Below are 18,207 nucleotides of genomic sequence, written 5' to 3'. Positions count from 1 at the left end.
AAAAACAATGAACAAAATGATTTTTTAAAAAAACTCAGAAGAACTCTATGAAATAATGAATACTGAAATGAATAGAACCAGGAGAATATTATACACAGCAACAGAACTAATATGAGAAGAATAAACTGAAAAGTTAACTCCAGAAAGTGAACAGGAAGATAAAACAGAAAAAAATACTTAGTTTATATGAACATGATGGCCTCCATGATGATACTCTATATATGAAGGGAGTGTGAGTAGAGATTGGGACACTAGTAGACAGGATCTATTATGTAGATATTAAGAAAAAATAAGTTGGATATATGTAGGCTTGTGATTTCATCTGTGTAATAGCTTCTTTTTCTATGAATATGGAAATGTTTCTCTGAATTTGTAACCATTTGGAATAAAAAATTTTTAAATGAAAAAATAGAGGAGGGGAAAAGGTGACACCATTGTTTATTGAATAGTTTTCAAAGGTGAAAAAACAATAGCATATGAATACAGACTGCTATAACTCTTTCATCTGTCCTCAAGCACATTGCTTTTGTTGTTCAGTTTGTCTCATACTGTGATTTCATTTATATAGGTATTTCTCATGGTGGGACTCCTTTTTTGAATGCAGAACCAATCAATGCACATTTATTGAGCTGACATTTACCAATTATCAGTCAGTATGCTAGGAATATAAACATAAGCTGCACTCCCCAGGAGCTTGAATGTGATCACAGTCCAGAATCCCATTGGTAAGGACCTCTCTCCTCATTGATGATCAGTGCTCTGTATCTACTTGAGGGGTAAGGTAGAGTCTGCAAAAGTGAGAGAGCAGAAAGTCTTTTGAATCTCTCGACATTCATTGAGTCTTCAGTCATATTTTACACTCCTGATTTTCAGCCTGAAGAGAAAAGACAAAAAATGTCAGTCCCACTTCCAGTTGCTTATGGAAGAATAAGAAAGAATAAGACCCTGGAAAGAAGTTGACATGAAAAGAATTGAAAGTTTTCATTGTATCCCTAATTCTCAGTTTGTTACACCAGAGACTTTAGGGGATTTCTTCTTGTGTGAGATTTGAGATGCCTTCTCTTGGTCGAGCAGTTACCTCAATCCCAGTGGAAGTTCTCTTTCACTTGGTATTATCTGGTATATATTCTTCTACATACATTTTCTCTTATTTCTTTTTGGCTATTGACTCAGATGATTAAGTTTCTTTGTTTCTTTCTAATGGGTGCTCATCTGAAACAATCAATTTCTTCAGATGTCCGGTCAAATTGTCAGTGTTACATTTCCCATGAACCTTCTTTCCCAGTCAGTCAATACATACAACCTCTCCCCAGCCTCCAGTCACTGTAGCTGTGGGCTTATTTTGTACAGACTATGGTGCCAACCATCTGCACTTTATCATTGAAGGAACTATATGTTCTCCATGAACTGGTATTTAATGGGAAGAGAGTCGTGTTGGATATAAAGTTTGGGTCCTCTCCTCCTTATAAATGACTAGGAATCAGAAGTTTAGTTTGAAACTGAAAATTACAACCCTTATCCTAACAATATTTAAGGGAGCAGAATCAGGTAGATAGAATCCTAGCCTCATACACCCTATCTCTGAGGAGAACAGTGGTCAAACTTGTGGATCCAATTACTTCCCCTCCTGAAAGGAAATAAAGTCTCCCTGAGAGAATGGTGGGGAAAAAGAGACCAGAGCTTTCTATTTTGTCTCTCTTTGAGTCTCATGAGGACTCGTTCATGAGAAATGTGGGACATCAGTCTTCATTACATAGAAATGCTAGCATTCTTCAATTTATCATCTTAGATAATTGCCTAGAAGCAATCCGAGGTATGCCAGAGCCCAGGACTTGAACTCAAGTCTATTTGACTTGCCTTTTCCCATCTTAAACAGTGTAGATAGTAAATAAATATTTGTTAAGTGTCATTAAATCCCTGAGTTACTTTTAAATTATGCTTCTCTAGGATGGATTTTTTTTTCTTTTTGTTAAGTATTTAGCCAGGTAGAATCACTCTTCCCAGCTAATAAAAGGGAAAGAGCATTAACCATGGAATTCTAAAGTGGGTCTCCCATGCCTCCTCTCTGTGTTAGTCAATCAATATTTGTAAGCACCTACTATGTGCCAGAGACAGATAGGTGGTACAGTAAATGGAGCACTGGCCTGGAGTCAGAAAGATGAGTTCAAATTGATCTCAGACATTTACTTGGTATGTGGTCCTGGGCAAGTCACTTAGCCATGTTTGGTTCAGTTTCCTTTTGAGCAAAATGCATTGAAGAAGGAAATAGCAAACTACTCTATTATCTTTGCCAAGAATAGCCCAAATAGATTCATGAAGGGTCAGTCATGAAGGACTGAATAACAATAGCAACTATGTGCCAGGCACTGTGCAAAACACTAGAAATACAAAGGCAAAAGCCAATGTTTGTCCTCAAGAAGCTTACCATCTAATGGGAACAACACCAGGCAAACAACCATTCACAGACTATAGAAAAGATTAATTGGCATTAATTAAAAAGGAAAGACACTAGAATTAAAGTGGGTTGGGAATGGCTTCTGGTAAAGAAGGCAGGCAAATAAGTAGGTGGAATTGAGAAGAAGGAACATTCCATGAATGAGGGATAGCCAGAAAAATGCTCAGAGCTGAGAGATGGAGGGTTTTGCTAGGGGAACAGCCACGAATACAGATTTTTGTTTGTTTCTTTCAGTGAAATTGGGCTGTGACAAGTACATGGGTTTGGAGGAATGGAGGGTGCCAGAAGACTAGAATGGTGGAAGGGGACAGGTTATGAAGAATTGCAAATGTTATCAGAAGATTTTATATTTAAAATTTGTAGTAGGAAGGAGATTCTGGAGTTTAGTTAGAAAGGGGTTTGGAAGATGTAGTTGTAGTTAGAATTTCCATTTATTTGAGTGAAGGATGAACTGGAGTAGGGGGTGTTTTGTTTTAGGAAGACCAACTAGAAGTATATTTACTGTGTGACCCTGACTTGGACAAATCACTTAACTTTCCCAGGACCTCTCTGTTCTTTATAAAATGAGAGAGTTATATTACATGACTTCTGAAGTCTGTGAGCTTCTTAAGTGCCAGTTCCAACTCTTTGTAGAGTAAGGAGAGCTGGAGGTACTTCAGAGCTAATTTAGTTAAATCTTTTCACTCTACATATTAAGAAACTGAGTTCCTATAGATTTAAAACCTCTAGAAATCCCTTGGATCATCCAATCAAATTAGCAGATGAAATGGTATGTAGTTTTCGGCTTTGTAGAAAGATGTAAATGGTTTTGATAAAGAAATGCATATATCTTGCGAATTCTAACATTGTATAATGTATAATTACTCTAATGTAATAAAACTATTTTCTTTTGTGTTTGTCATATTATTGTGTTCTCAAAATATGATACATTCTGTGCAAAATAGACATGGCAGAGTACTAGTATTTTCTGGGCTGACTATCAATCTTTGTGTACATATGTGTGTATGTATATGTTATATTTATGCTATAAACCTATATGTGGATGGGGGTATATATAGATCCATAGAGCAGGATCTTCTCTCTAAACCATAATATGTTTATGAATAATCTAGCCTTTTCATTAGCACAAACCAAAAGTCATTGATCTATTTTTGCTGGGTAGGAGAAAATTAGGCACTCTGTGTAATTTTCACTTTCTCTTAATCTTTCAGAATTCTTTATTTCAAAGGAAGTAGAATTAATTTTGGTATTTTAAGTAAAACAAATAAACCCTGCCTCACCCTTTTCCCCCTCCACTGAATAACAATAAAGCTTATGCTAGAAAATGAGCAATAAAAAAGACGTGTATAACATTCATTTCTGTCCAGTTTTACTCTCTTTAATTCTGTCATCTTTGGCGATGGGACAATGCTTGCCTTTCAAATTATAACTTGCTTAGTATAATACCATATGGCTCAAATCAACATTGTAGAAATGTTTCCACCTAGACACATTTCCTCCATTAATTCCATTCCATGTACCAGTTTTAAATAATGCAGAAAATTAATTTATAACAGAGAATATAATTGGCATATGAAGAAAGTAAAGAAATAGATGGAGAAACAAGAGAGGTCAGACAACCATTCTGGTTTTAGTTATTGTGTCTCTAATTTATCTAGATGATACAAAACAGGATTTAGAATTAGAAGAGATCTTCAAAGTAATCTAGTCTCACTCAATCTTTGTATATATGAAGAAGCTAAGGTCCAATGAGGTTCAATGACCAACTCAAGGTTATATAGCTGTAATCACCAGAATTATGCATTTTAACAAGCATTTCTTAAATGTCTACTATGTGCCAGCTGCTGTCCTAAGATCTTTACAAATATTATCTCATTTAATCCTTACAACTAACCTGAGAGGTGGGTGTTATTATTATCTGCATTTTATATGTGAGGAAATTGTAACAGATAATGGCTAAGTGACTTGCTCAGGGTCACACAGCTTTTAAGAGGGTGAGGTCATGGGGTGGCCCAATCTAATCCATTTTATCCCATCCCTTACACAACCCTATTACACATAGTAGATAGATTCATAGACTTGGAGCAAGAAACATGGGGTAATGGGACAAGTAATGCCTCCCTCTAAAGTAAGAGAACTCTGTTTCATATTGCTAATATAGTAATTACTTGAGAGATCTAGAACAAATAGATACATCTCCCTGGACTCCCTTTTCTCTATAAAATAAGGCCATTGTACTAAGCACAAAGATCCCTTAAAGCTTTAATTTTTTAAAAAATTAAAATGCTTACTTACCTTCTCTTTTGGAATACCATGTATTGATTCCAAGGCAGAAGAATGATAAGGGCTAGGAAACCAGGGTTAAGTGACTTGCCCAGGGTCATACAGCTAGGAAATATCTGAGGCCAGATCTGAACCTATAACCTCCCATCTCTAGGTCTCACTCTCAATCCACTGAGCCACCCAGCTGCCCCTTTAAAATTTTTTGCATCTATGAATAGGCTTCTCCCAGGTAATGTTATACTGCCTTAGTCACTTAGTCTCAACTTCTCAAGGATCCTAACAGATGACTCCACCCACAATTCCTCATAGTTTGGTTTCTCCTGTATTTCAGCAAAATTCTGAGAAATTGAGATCTATCAATCTACCCACCCAAATCCTTACATTCCTACTCTCTCATCTCCCAATAAGACTCAATCACAAACACTAGATTCAGAAATGGTGAAGCTAAAATCTTCAGCTATTTAGGCTTAACAAAAGATACTCATCTATTGTCTCCCAAATCTACCTAGAATAACTAAGTAGAGATATTCAAATTACTCTTGGTTATTACCAAGAATATTTAAGCTAATCATAGAGTCAGTTGTGTGCTGGAGCCAGCCCATTCCCTGGGTTGTTGTTCTTCAGTCATTTTTAAGTCATGTCCAATTCTTCATGACCCCATTTTGGATATTTCTTGGCAAAGATCCTGAAAATACTTTGCTATTTCCTTTTTCATCTCATTTTACAGTTGAGGGAACAGAAACAAACATGGTTAAGTGACTTGCCAAGGGTTACATAGCCACTAAGTATCTAAGGCCATATTTGAATTCAGGTCTTCCTGCCTCCAAATTCTGTACTATATCACTTATGTTACTTAGCTGCTTCAAATAGTTATATTCTCATACCTGGGGAGTCTACTGTTGAATTTTCATTGTATTTAAAAAGATTACACTTTTGTTTATTTTTTAATTTATAGACTTAAGAAAGTGATGGAGAAAATGTTAATCATGCAGATTAATCTTAAAACTTTTAGAGAGTCAGTTGTTAAATATTTACCAACTCATCACTGGGTAAAGCCTAGACTTCCCTAGTGTGATAGGAACAAAATTCTAGATTTCTCAGCAACAGAGATTAACTTTCCCTAAAACCTAAATCTCTGGTTTAGCTAAGGGCTTAAACATCCATCATACCCTCAGGTTACTTTCTCTTTCAACTCTTTTCTATTTGTTTTTTTTTTTATTTGATTTAATTGATTGATTTAGAGTCTCTGTTTTTATATAATATCTTCTTTGATTAGATTTTAATGAACTTGAGGTCAGAGGCTCTCTTTTTCACATAAGTACCCTCAGAATTTAACAATGTGTCAGCCTTATAATATCAAATTAATTCATGTTTATTGACATTGGGGGACAAAAAGTCCTTAAAAATATGGCTTGAAGACTTCATGAATTACCATATCCAGAAAAGAAGAGCTGAATTTTATGTATCTTTGCTATTTTAGAGCAAAAAAAAAATCTTCTCTTAAACTCTTCAGTGAATTATGAGCACTTCATTTTCTCCTCAAATTGAATCTCAACTAACAATATTCTGGAATCAAACCTGACTCCAACACTTAGTGATATTGCCTACTGAGAGAGCACAAAAGAATGAATCAATCAACAATCAAACATTTATTAAGCATTTTGTATGTGCTAGGTCCTGGAGAGGAAAAACAAAAATGAAACAATCCCTATTTAAAGGAGCTTACATTCTAATGATAAAGGGAAAAGATTCTTTGTTGTACTTCCTAATCACATTTCCCTTTTTTCTTTTCTATTCCAAACATCATAAGTTAGCATAGCAAAGTAATTTGGGAGTTACTGTTTCTCTTAATAGCTTTTTTTAAAAACCTGGCTGTGCCCTTTTGATACTTTTCCCCTTATGTAACTAGCTGAAAACCTAAGGGAAATTATAATAAACTAATCTTTCCTAACTTTGAAATCTCTCTATGATAACAAATTGAGCATTTCCAGTTATTAGTGTAGGAGCTTAATCAGGAACTTATAAAACTTCAGAATGCGAGAGTTAAAGAATGCCTTCCCCCAACAGGGCTAAAATCATTCAAAGATGTCACACCATGGCTACCCCAGGAACTTTGGTTTTTGATGCCTAATGCCTCTATGCTAATGCCTTGCCCACCTGGATTTCTGGTGTATGTCCTTTCATGAATCTTTCCTACTTATCTGTGTTCCTTTTATGTGAACCCTCGCTATGCACCTTTCCCAAATAGTGATACAGTAATGAATTACAGATTGTACTTCATGTGACTTGGGGATAATTTTTATTTTTATTTTATCTGAAATTATGTTTGATTAAATGTCTATTGTTTTGAACTGCTGTGGCATCTAGCTGGCTATTAAAAGTAATCGCATTGGTGGGGACTTATAAACAAAAGTTTATGAGTATGCTGTTATACAGTTGCAAGATCACCTGATTTTGAGTTGAAATTAATTAAACATACTCTTAATAAACATTTATTATACTCCAGATACTAATATGAAAAAGGACTCAGCTTGAAATAAAATCCTTCCTTCAACACGGGGTAGATTGTTTGGGAAAGGCCAAGATAGATGCGAGGTAAGAACCACTGACCTAGGGACCTCCCCAGGGCTAGCAAAGCACAAAACCCTTGGGCTTTTGAAACCAATTTTATTTTGATAATTGGAGTAAAGGGAAAGGGTAGGAAGGGTCCTAAAACTAAAGAACTAGACTCAAACCTTTTGTGCACCTCAAAAGAGGTACTCTTTGTTGCTTCTGTAGGCCCTGCCTATCTACTCCCTGCTCTTACTTAAAAACCCAAATGCTGTCTGACTATCTGCTAATCTAACTACCCAGATTATCTTTAAGAAGGCTAAGGAGACAGGACTCACTATTGGCCTGAATCCCCTCTCAAGCCTGACACTGGCTTCCTAGGTAACCTAGAGTCTCAGGTAACAAACTCTTGGAATTACCATAGCCAGGTGGATCTCTGACACATAGCTCTCAGAAAGGTGAATCTCTGAACTCCAAGGAAGGCAGTCTACTCCAAGGCAAATTCTCCAACCCAGGAATCCCTGACAATACCACAAGATTAGTTCTTCCCAGGGGAATGTCAGAGCAAAGATCCTCCTTACAGCTCAGTGGGAAGTCAGAATTAGGAGTGACAGTTAAAAACAGTTGAATCCCAAGATCCTCCTCAACTTCCAGAATCCCCCCCAGGGCTTGTATCCAAATTCTCTTCCTTTTCTCTTAAAGACAATCTATAAATTTTTCTCTATTCCTTATCTCTTCCATTCCTACAAGCTCCTGTCCTTGAGCAGTTTATAGTCCAAAAGAGAAGCTATACATGGAATACCAAAAAAATTATGATAATAGGTACAATGTAACATGGAAAAACCCAAACAAAATAGTCTTAAGTCAGAAGTTCACAATCTTTCTTGGTTCATAGCACCCTTAGTAGCTCAGTAATTTCTTTTTCATGGAGGCCTCAGGCCAAAAGAAATATTTACCCGTTTACTTAGGTTGGAGAGTCTCAAATTTTAAACATGCAATAGTGCTTTTCCCTGTAATATTGGAGAAAGTAGTTTTGGAACCATGGACCTAAGAAAATTTAAAGAGATCATTTTCAACTAGGTGAATGGGAAGGGAAGGGAAATAAATTGGGAAGGTTTCCTTCTTGGAGGAAATAACATGTGCATGGAAATGGCCAAGACTTTAAAGAAAAAGAAGAATTTTAATGAGTGTAAATTAGTAGAGAAGAAGCTCCAGAATTACAGAAGACCAGGGTAAATATATGAAGATAGGAGAAGGCAAGGTCATAAAATAATTATATGAAGGGGATGAGCATGAGCTAAAGCTAGAAAAGTAGGATAGAAGCATATCAATAAGAAGCTTTAGGTCAGGAGATTGCATTTTGCCCTACACATGAATTATCTTTGTTTTATCTTCATTAGTAGCTTACTAGAGAAAGAAGTCTCCAATTATGGGAAATAAGATTATTGCCTCCCTCACCAAAAAATGATAATACAGTTACAGTTTCACCACTTATTAGCTCTATTACTTTGAACAAATCATTTAAATCTTCTTATCCTTAGTTCCATCTATAAATTTGGAATAATATATATATTTACAGTCTCAGACTTCTTTTGAAGAATAAATACAACATATGAATGTATTGAATTAATTTTAAAACTACACTAATGAAAATTAGTCATGATGAATCTGTCTAACAAAAAGAGGTGACATAACATTCTAAAGGGTCTCGCTTCTGCTCAAACATGAATGAAGCTCATTATGCTAGCTGAATGAATTTGAATGTGTTGTTTTAACATAACATGTAAGAGAAAGATTACATTTTATTTTCATCTAACTGATACAGCATATTGAAATCTTTTTGCTTACTTTAAAAAACAATAAAAATAACAACAATTATTATTATTATAAATGGTGCCACTAAAAACTGAATTCAATGCCACAATGCTTTAGTTGTGATTTAGCTAGTGCAGGTGGGCAAATTAGGCCTGAAACTTGCCTACAGCACTGAGTGGTGGTATTGGTGATGGTGATGGCATTTTCCAATTGTGTCTGATTCTTTATGGTCCCATTTGGAGTTTTCTTGGCAAAATCATTTGTCATTTCCTTCTCCAGCTCATTTTGCAGGTGATTAAATTGAGGCAAATAATTAAGGGACTTGTCCAGGATCACACACCTAGTAAGTGTCTGAGGCAAGATGTGAATTCAGGAAAATGAGTCTTCTTGATTCTAAGTCTGGTACTCTATCCACTACACAACCTAACTGCCCTATAATTATGATTAAGCTCTTAGGAGCCATTACCTATCAAGAATAACTATTAATCTACATATTGATTGACAGATCTGATAGGTAATAAGTTCTAACAACTTGATGTTAGTAGAAAAGCATAGATGATCTCCTTAATTGCATTCAGACTAACCCTAATATGAGGAATGTCAGAATTCCCCACTGTCACCTTAGAGAGTAACTTAACCTCCTTTAGTGTGCTGGGTTATCTGTTAAATACAGGAGATAAATACAGGGTGAGTACTTAGATATATGTAGCTCATATAACTTCTAAGTTTCTTTATCCCAACACACATTCTTGTAGTTGTCAAAGGAAAGATTTTAAGCCTGTTTTGGATCTGTGGATGGTCTAGGTCCAATCAGAGGGATCACTCTTTCCTTCCCTTATTCCCATGAAGTTCCTCCTTATGGTTGGGTCAAAAAGTCACACTTCAGTTTCCAGAATCTTCCTATTTAAGCTAACTAAATGGGACTATATAAGACCAAGAATATTTGGTGAGTTCCCTCATCCAGATGCAATAGACTTTTTGTTGTGTCATTTCACTTCATCCAATGGATTTCCAAAAGTTTTCATATTTAGACTAAAACACATGATTAAAATGGATTATTTGGGAATTTTATAAGTTTCCTCAAGTGGCATGGAGGTCCTTGATTGAGGTTATATCAGTGAATCTCACCATTAAATTGATAAAAAAATATTTTTATATATGTCCTACTCTCAAATATGTATATTTTAAAGTATGGATTATCTTGTGAGGGCAAATGGAAACTGAAGCACATTTCCAAATTCAGCAAGCATAGAACTCCTGCAAATTATTGTAAGGCAACAACTAGGGAACAGTTACAGTTAATCACTTTTATGGAGATTGAACAATTATACCATTTACTGGGTAGGAAAATACAGTTTTATTTTATAGGAAAGATAAGAAAATTATTACTTCATTTTTTAGTCTTTGGGTAGTATAGACATTAGATTATGTGCAAAATTTATGAGGTACAATTAATGAGCAATTATCTGCCCTAATTAAAGATCCTACAGGAGATAATTGAAAAAGTACATAATCATTCATTTTGGGCTGTGATATATTTTTATTGTAATTTTATTATAATTTATTATAATTTTCTTCCTAATTATAGGCTTATAAGAAATTCATCTGAATTTCCTGAATGTATATAACTGACATAAGGAATAATAGCCTAGCCTAAGCGTATCCTGGTTGTAAGCCAGCCCAGCAGAAAAAATCTACTCCAGATAATCCTCAAATGAAAATTTCTCAATCAGATAATTAAGAACTGCTGATATATATGTATCTATATACATAGGTATATAGGTATATAGGTATATATATCAATACAAGATAGACAAATCAAGAAATGCCTTTTGAGAGTTTGCTTCACTGGGAACTGAAAACTAGGTTTTTTAAAAATTTACATCAAGTGCTCTGAACTAAATTGTTTTAACTTTTACCAAATAATCTTCAAGATTAGACCTTTGGCAAGAAAATAGGAATCAAGGTGGAAATATTAATACATGTTAATAAAACCCAGACAATATATTATACTATAAAAAAGTGGAGTAGCAAGATGTTATTGGCTTGGAAAATGACTTGAAATGCATGTTTCTTCAAACTCCCTAGAAGATTTTCATATTCACGTCTATATTAGTCCTGCCAGAAAAAGATAAAAAGAAGGAAGGAAAGGAATGTTGGTGGGTTGAGAAGAATAGGAAAGTTGGATGGAGTTCAGAAATTTGAATATTACATCATGAATATTCAAGACATGAACTCATTCTGAAAGATAGATAATGGCTTGTCTTCTTATATATTAACATATGTACATATATATACATATATATATACTATCCTGAAAAACATTTTTTTCTAAAAATTGTGCTTTAATTCTTCATATTCCTTCAGAATCTTTGCCAAATCAGAATTGATGTAAACTTGCACTTGGAAGTTCTTCGAAGAGAAATGCCATATTTCCACTTATTCACAGTTGTCTAACTACTTAGTAAATGTGCCTCAGTTACTTAATAACACAGATGATTCCACTTAATGAAAATAATGAGTTGAATTTTAAAAATAGTACTAAAGAAGAGAATTTGCATTGGGTTTTTTTTAAAAGATTTTCAATTGGGAATATTGTCTTCAAAGCTCTCCTAGTTGCAGGGGAGGGAAGAAATTGTTTGAAGTTTTGAAAGGATGTTTGGGGGTGTCAGGCAGACATAGGTAGATTGCATACACATACATACATACATAACATATATGTAATATATGTGATATAATGTGTGCCATGTCATGATATTATGATATATTTATTAGGTATACTCTAATTTAACACAAATAAATCTAACATAAGATAATATTCTATATTATAATGTAGCATAACAACATAACATGAGTATATAGCTAGGGGATAGAGGGGATAGAGTATTAAACCTGGAATCAGGAAGAGTCATCTTCCTGAGGTCACATCCAGACCCTTCCTAGTTGTGTGACCCCAAACAAGTCACTTAATTCTCTTTGCCTGAGTTTCTTCATCTGTAAAATGAGCTGGAGAAGGAAATGGCAAACTACTCCTTTATCTTTGCCAATTAAAAACCCAAATGGGATCACAAACAGTTGAAATTTCCTGAAACAATGAAACAGCAATATAATATAATATAATATAACAGTTTTATTTTTATTAAACTATGGTGATTATGAAGCCATTCTGGATGTAAATAATTCTAGAAAATGGTAGTAGGGTCCATGGTGGTGAGCTGTGCAATTTTATTACTTGCCTACTTTCAATTAGTTATACAAGTAAATGAAGAATTAAGGAAGTATGACAGAACCACCACCATGGTTCTTACTTTATTGCAAAAGACCATCCATGTATTCTCATTGTATATCTTACTCTTGTGCTTTCACCAAGATATATGTATAGGGAAGGGTGAAAGGAATTGATCATAAGTACTTATCTTAGTCATAGTTGGTGGCTTGGTGCTAGTACACCTCCTACTTCTAGTGCATTTTATGGTGGAAGCCATAATAACCAAAAGATAAAATTTTGTTTTTAACTTCATATTTGAATTAAGATAAACAATTGATTTGTCTCTGGTTCTCATTCACAAGGAGATTATTTCTCAAGGGCAGTCCTGGACAACTTATAGCAACTAGATGAAACATATCAGCAGTTGCCTAGCATAGGAGAAATCAGTGCATGTAGACACTTAATAGATGGTTGTTGGATTTATGAACAAAGAGGACAGATAATCAAAAGACATAAATTTTGGTACTAGTTCTCACTCATTAGCTATATGACCTTATGACACAATCTTTCTGGGCATTAATTTATTCTTCTGTAAAATGTTCTTTCTGGCACTAAAGCACTAGGAATCTAACTAATAGTGTCCCCACCCCCATGCAGGGGTTTTGGTTCTTTGATTATATAATGAATGACTGAGCAGCAGAAAATAGTGCTTTTCTTATCTTCCCCTGAGGCCAGAGCTAGGAAATCACCAGATACCCTTCATAGTAGTATTCTTTTTTAAAAAATCACTTCTAAGTCCTTGGAAAATGTTTTCCTCATTGTAATATGTGATCCAAGCATTAAATTAAAATTATTCTGACTAAGGCTTTGTCTACACAATGCCAAACAACCAGATGAAAAGTGAAAAATCCAATCAATCATATGGATGTTTCCAAATGTCTGGATGTTTGGCATTGTGTAATAGAACATCTGGATTATTGACTGAAGTTTTCATCTTTAATCCAGATGTGTTGGCATCATGTAGCCATGCTCTAAAGCATGAACCCCAAGTTTTGACTTACCAGGTTTTGGGAGGCATGCATCTTGAGTACTAAAAGTAGATTAACTATTCCACTTAAAAATTTAATAGGTCATTTATTTACCCACCATAATTTTTCTTCATAAAACTTAAGTATTAAATTTTCTAGAAGTCATCAAAACAGTATCCTTATTTCATAGGTGAGAAAGGCCCATGGAGGCAAAATGACTTGTCTCAGTTCATACAAGTTGTAAAGTAGTAGAACCAAGATTTCAACCCACATGTTCTGACTTCAAATTCAGTACTTTTCTCCTAAATAATTTTCATAAAACTGTTAGTTTGCACTTTCATTTTTTTTCACATACATGTGTGGTAATGTCACACTTCATTCCCAACAAGTAATGCTCAATACTGATTGTTAAGGTAGCTTCAAAATGTCAAAACATTCAATATTTACAAGTATATGTATTCCTTCCATTAATGTCACACTTTAAATGGACAAAAAAAATTAATCACCATATAATCAAACTTCTGTTGATGAGATGCTTCACATTTTTCTAGGCTAATATTCAGATGTTGATAGAGTCTGCCATTGGGTCATTCAAAGTCTTTTCAGTTTGTTGAAAATAGGATATCCTTTGAGATCCTGAGATCATTTCTTTGTTGCAATAAGATAACTGAGGAGAATTGTAGAGGAAATAGTAATATAAAAAAGTTCCTCATTTAATTTTATCTTAGGAAAAATCATTTCAAGTACAAATGATATACATTCACATGCAAGTTCTATATAGCTTTATAACTTGAAAAATAAAGAACTTGGGGAAAAATATGAGATACATTCTTTTGAAGAGAACTCATGATCCTATATATGTGCAGTACCTGATAGTCTGGACACTCAACTCATGGGGAGTAACCTTAATAACAATTATAGTCACAGAATCATAATAAGTTGGAGCTGACCCAGGCTTTGAACAAATGTAAGTCACACCTTTTATTTTACAGATAAATAAATTGATACATAGAAAAGGTATTGACTTGACAGTGGTAACAAAAAGTTGGAGGCCAACCTTGTAGTAGAATCAAGGCCTCCCAAAAGATTTGGTTACTGGCTTGACCAGGGACTAAAAAGCTTATCTAGAGTGTGATGTATAATTTTTATTATACAAATCATTATAGAATTCAAATTGATTTTAAATATTTAATTTTCACTAAAGTCATTACTGCCCTTGGAAATCAAAGATATATTTACAGAGTTTACTTTCTTTTGTATTTCTTGTTATTTTGCAGAAAAAAGTTATGGTATAAATCAGTGCTCTAGTGAGAGAGAGAATTTTTTCATATCTTTTTAGTCAAAGAACAGTGTTGTTCTTTGGAAGTTAGAGTCAAAGGAAAGGGAAAGCCGTTTTTAAAAAACCTCCATCTCCATAGGGCCAATTGCCTATTTCAGATAGCTAAATGGTGATTTTTCTTTTCTTCTTCTTTCTTTTTGCTCCCATATAACATACCTTCACTCTCAATGTGAATATTCTGTAGGTATCTTAATATACCTAAAAAACAAACTCATCTTTTTCTCCAAAATCATCCTCCCTTCTGAACTTTTCTGTTACTATTGAGGAAACCACCATCCTTACTGTAATTCAAGTTTTGAGTTTTCCAAGCTCAGTGTCACCTTCAAATAACTTTTCTCATTCACTTTATATTTCAAATCAGTTGGCAAATATAGTAATCTATATCTCTGTGACATCTACTGCATAGCCATTTCTCTCTGCTCATATTGTCACTACTCTTATTTCAAACTCTCATTGACTCTAGCCTGAACTATTGAAATAAACTTCCATTGAGTCTTTCTGTCTCACTTCTTTCCCTGATCCAATCTATCATCCACTGGATTGTCAAAATGATTTTTTAAAAGCATAGGTCTAACCATATTATTCCCCCAATCAAAAAGCTCCAGTGGGTCTGTATTACCTCCAGGATCAAATATGTAGTCCTTTATTTGACATTTAAATTCTCCAGAGCCTGGACTCTTTCTCTACATTTGTAGTCTTCATACATTCTACTAACCCTGCATGTGCTCCATGATCCAACCCTACTGGCCTAGGCCTATTTTTTGAAAGGACTTTTCATTTCTCATCTCCATACCTTTGCACCAATAGTTCCTATTCCTAGAGTACACTTCTCCTTACAGTCATCTCTTATAATCCCAGTTTGCTTCAAAACTCATCTAAAGTATTATCGTTTACATGAAGACTTTTTCATCCCCCCTTGCAATTAGTGTTCCATCCCTCCTCTCAGAAAAAAATATATATTTGTTTTATATATACTTATGTATTTATATCCTATCTTTAATTGCATGTAAACTCTTTGAGAGCTACATTTTCTTTTTTGTATCCCTTGTACTTAATACAATGTCTAGAAAGCAGAGAAACAATAAATGTCTGCTGATTTATTGATTTAATGCTTACAAATAATTTTCATCAAGATCCTATATGTTAGGAATAAGTATTGTCTCCTTTATATATATATGTATACATATACATATATATATATATATGGTTAAGTGAGCTGCCCATATTCAAATAACTAAATAAGAATACAAATAGGATAGAAACCCAGACTTTCTTACTCTGAGCCTAATATTTGGTCCTCAGTACCACAAAGCTCCCATCAAAACATATATACTATTAATTACCAAATCTTTTTTCACTTTCTTTACATTTCTTGTTTATGTCTCCTACTTTCACTTAAACAGTTATCAAACTACTTCAAATTTTCATCATACCTCATTTGAATGGTTGAAAGAGTTTTTCAATTGATATGTCTCTTTCCACTTACTTGGCTTACATTAAGCCTCTTTCCACTGATTTATCTCCAATATAAGTGCCAAAATGATTTTACTGAAGCTTAGGTCTGACCATATCAACCCAATCTGAACCCTTCAATAAATTCTAAAGGTTCACTATCACCTTAAAGATAAAATATAAAATCCTTTGTTTGATACTTACCCTCTTTAAAATATGGCTCCTTCCTGCTTTTCCAGTTTTCTCATTCCTATTCCTCTTCATGAACTCTATGATACAACCATACTAGATTATCTGTTTTTTTCTCCTATATGACAATCCAAATCCACCAAAAAAGTTATTTAACTGGAACAGAATGATGCTGCAATAGAATGGTCTGAATAAAACTGTTGGTTGTAAAGATTCTTCAGACTTTTGAAAAACTAAATATATAGATACAACTACCATGAGGTAGAGTCATAACAAGACTCATCTATCCATCCAGTGTCAATAACGTCACCTGATAGAAAGCTTTCATTTATATTTGTCCAAAATTTCATTTGTAAAGTTTGTTCTATTCTCTATGGGTTAAGAAAGCCATACTCTAGAGAAAGAAAAACTCTCAGTACTTGAATATCACCATTCTCTCACCTTCCAACCTTCTCTTTCTTCCACATGGATAAATATTTTTATTTCTTTGAGTCTTATTAGAGATATAACTTAAAACTTTTGATTTTAGAAGGAATATTATTTTATGTTTTGAGTATACTTTTCATTAGATGACATCTTGCCCTATTTTACCAGCATCATGTGTTCAAAGTGGTGATGAGTCAACTGTTTCCTCTACCCAACTTCCAATCTTCTTAGCCCCTTCTCAACAAAATTGAAGTCATGGAAGGTCACAGGGAATCCACATATGATGACGCAAAAGAAATTTCAAAGTATACAACATTAAAAATGGTATTACTTTTCCAAACATGCCCTTTGTCCAGGGGTATGCACGCACACCCCTCACACATGCACATATTGAAGTGCCAGGAGGCTTGGCTAAAATTTGAGTGCATTAGTTGCTGGAAGAGTTTGTCCTGCCTGTGTCCCAGCCTTTGGCAGAAATATGACTGGTTGTTCTGGATTATATCCATAGCAATCTTTTCACTGTAACTCATACTGTTCTGGTTGACTATGAATTCAAAATTGAATCTGGAAGATGTATTTAACCCCTTAGGATATTCAGGTGGTTCCCTAATACAGACAAAGGTACATCTCAGAAAGAGTAGTTCTGGAGTCAGAGAACCTGGATTCAAATCTCACTTTTGATGCTTACCACAGTAAATCATTCAACATCTCTTGACCTCAGCTTCTTTCATAGTAAAATGAGAAAATAGACTACATGTTCTCTGATATTCCTTCTAGTTCCATGTCTATAACTATATAAATTACTTTCCTTAAGAATCTGATAGCATGCCTTTAATATATCTTAGCAACATTTTAGACTCAAAATCTTTAACAGTATAATCTCCAAAAAGCACAATATGTGTTTGCTGTTGGCAAATGTGATCAGCTAGTTTCAGGCCAGTGAAATAGAAAAATTCACACATACCAAAAATAGGGAAGGTATATATGTTTCCTCTGAACTCTTTTAGTATTTTCAGAGCACATTACATTTAATGTTTTTATATGCTTAATTATCTATTGTGTATATTCCATATTGTCCCCATATGGTCTTCTCCATTATGAGTATAAACTTCACGAGTTGTCTACTAGATTCTGATCTCTTATATAAATAAGAATTATTCTGAATTACCCGGGAGAATATAAATTATAATGTATATAATATAATTATATATTTAAAATACTATAAATCCTGGGTGAATCCTTTATACTTAAAGATCTTGGTGATGCCTAGAGATTTGTTTCCACTATAACCTGGAATGTCTACATTTCAATACATAAGCTTTCAAAAGATTTCTCTTTTACTTTAATGGACATTCTATTCAAAACTTTCACACCTACCATATAATCATACACTAATTTTTGTAGAACAAAAGCATATTGCTGATTAATATTTTTATCCAATAAGAACTTATAGATTCTGTTG

The 18,207-nt window shown here is 34.1% G+C and overlaps 1 long non-coding RNA gene across 1 annotated transcript; it reads right to left on the bottom strand.

Annotated features, from left to right (window-relative positions):
* Nucleotides 1-427: 427 nt before the first annotated feature.
* Nucleotides 428-16,658, bottom strand: LOC103099471 (uncharacterized). The gene is made up of 3 exons (XR_462647.3): nt 16,335-16,658; nt 13,846-14,006; nt 428-874 (listed from the first exon to the last, which is right to left on the bottom strand). It is a non-coding gene; the product is annotated as an uncharacterized LOC103099471 (long non-coding RNA).
* Between the last annotated feature and the right edge of the window lie 1,549 nt (nt 16,659-18,207).

The sequence above is a fragment of the Monodelphis domestica genome, chromosome 2, assembly GCF_027887165.1.
Source record: "Monodelphis domestica isolate mMonDom1 chromosome 2, mMonDom1.pri, whole genome shotgun sequence".
NCBI classification, from domain to species: Eukaryota; Metazoa; Chordata; class Mammalia; order Didelphimorphia; family Didelphidae; genus Monodelphis; species Monodelphis domestica.
Note: the sequence above shows the minus strand (reverse complement) of the source record. Positions and strands in the feature narration are given on the sequence as shown.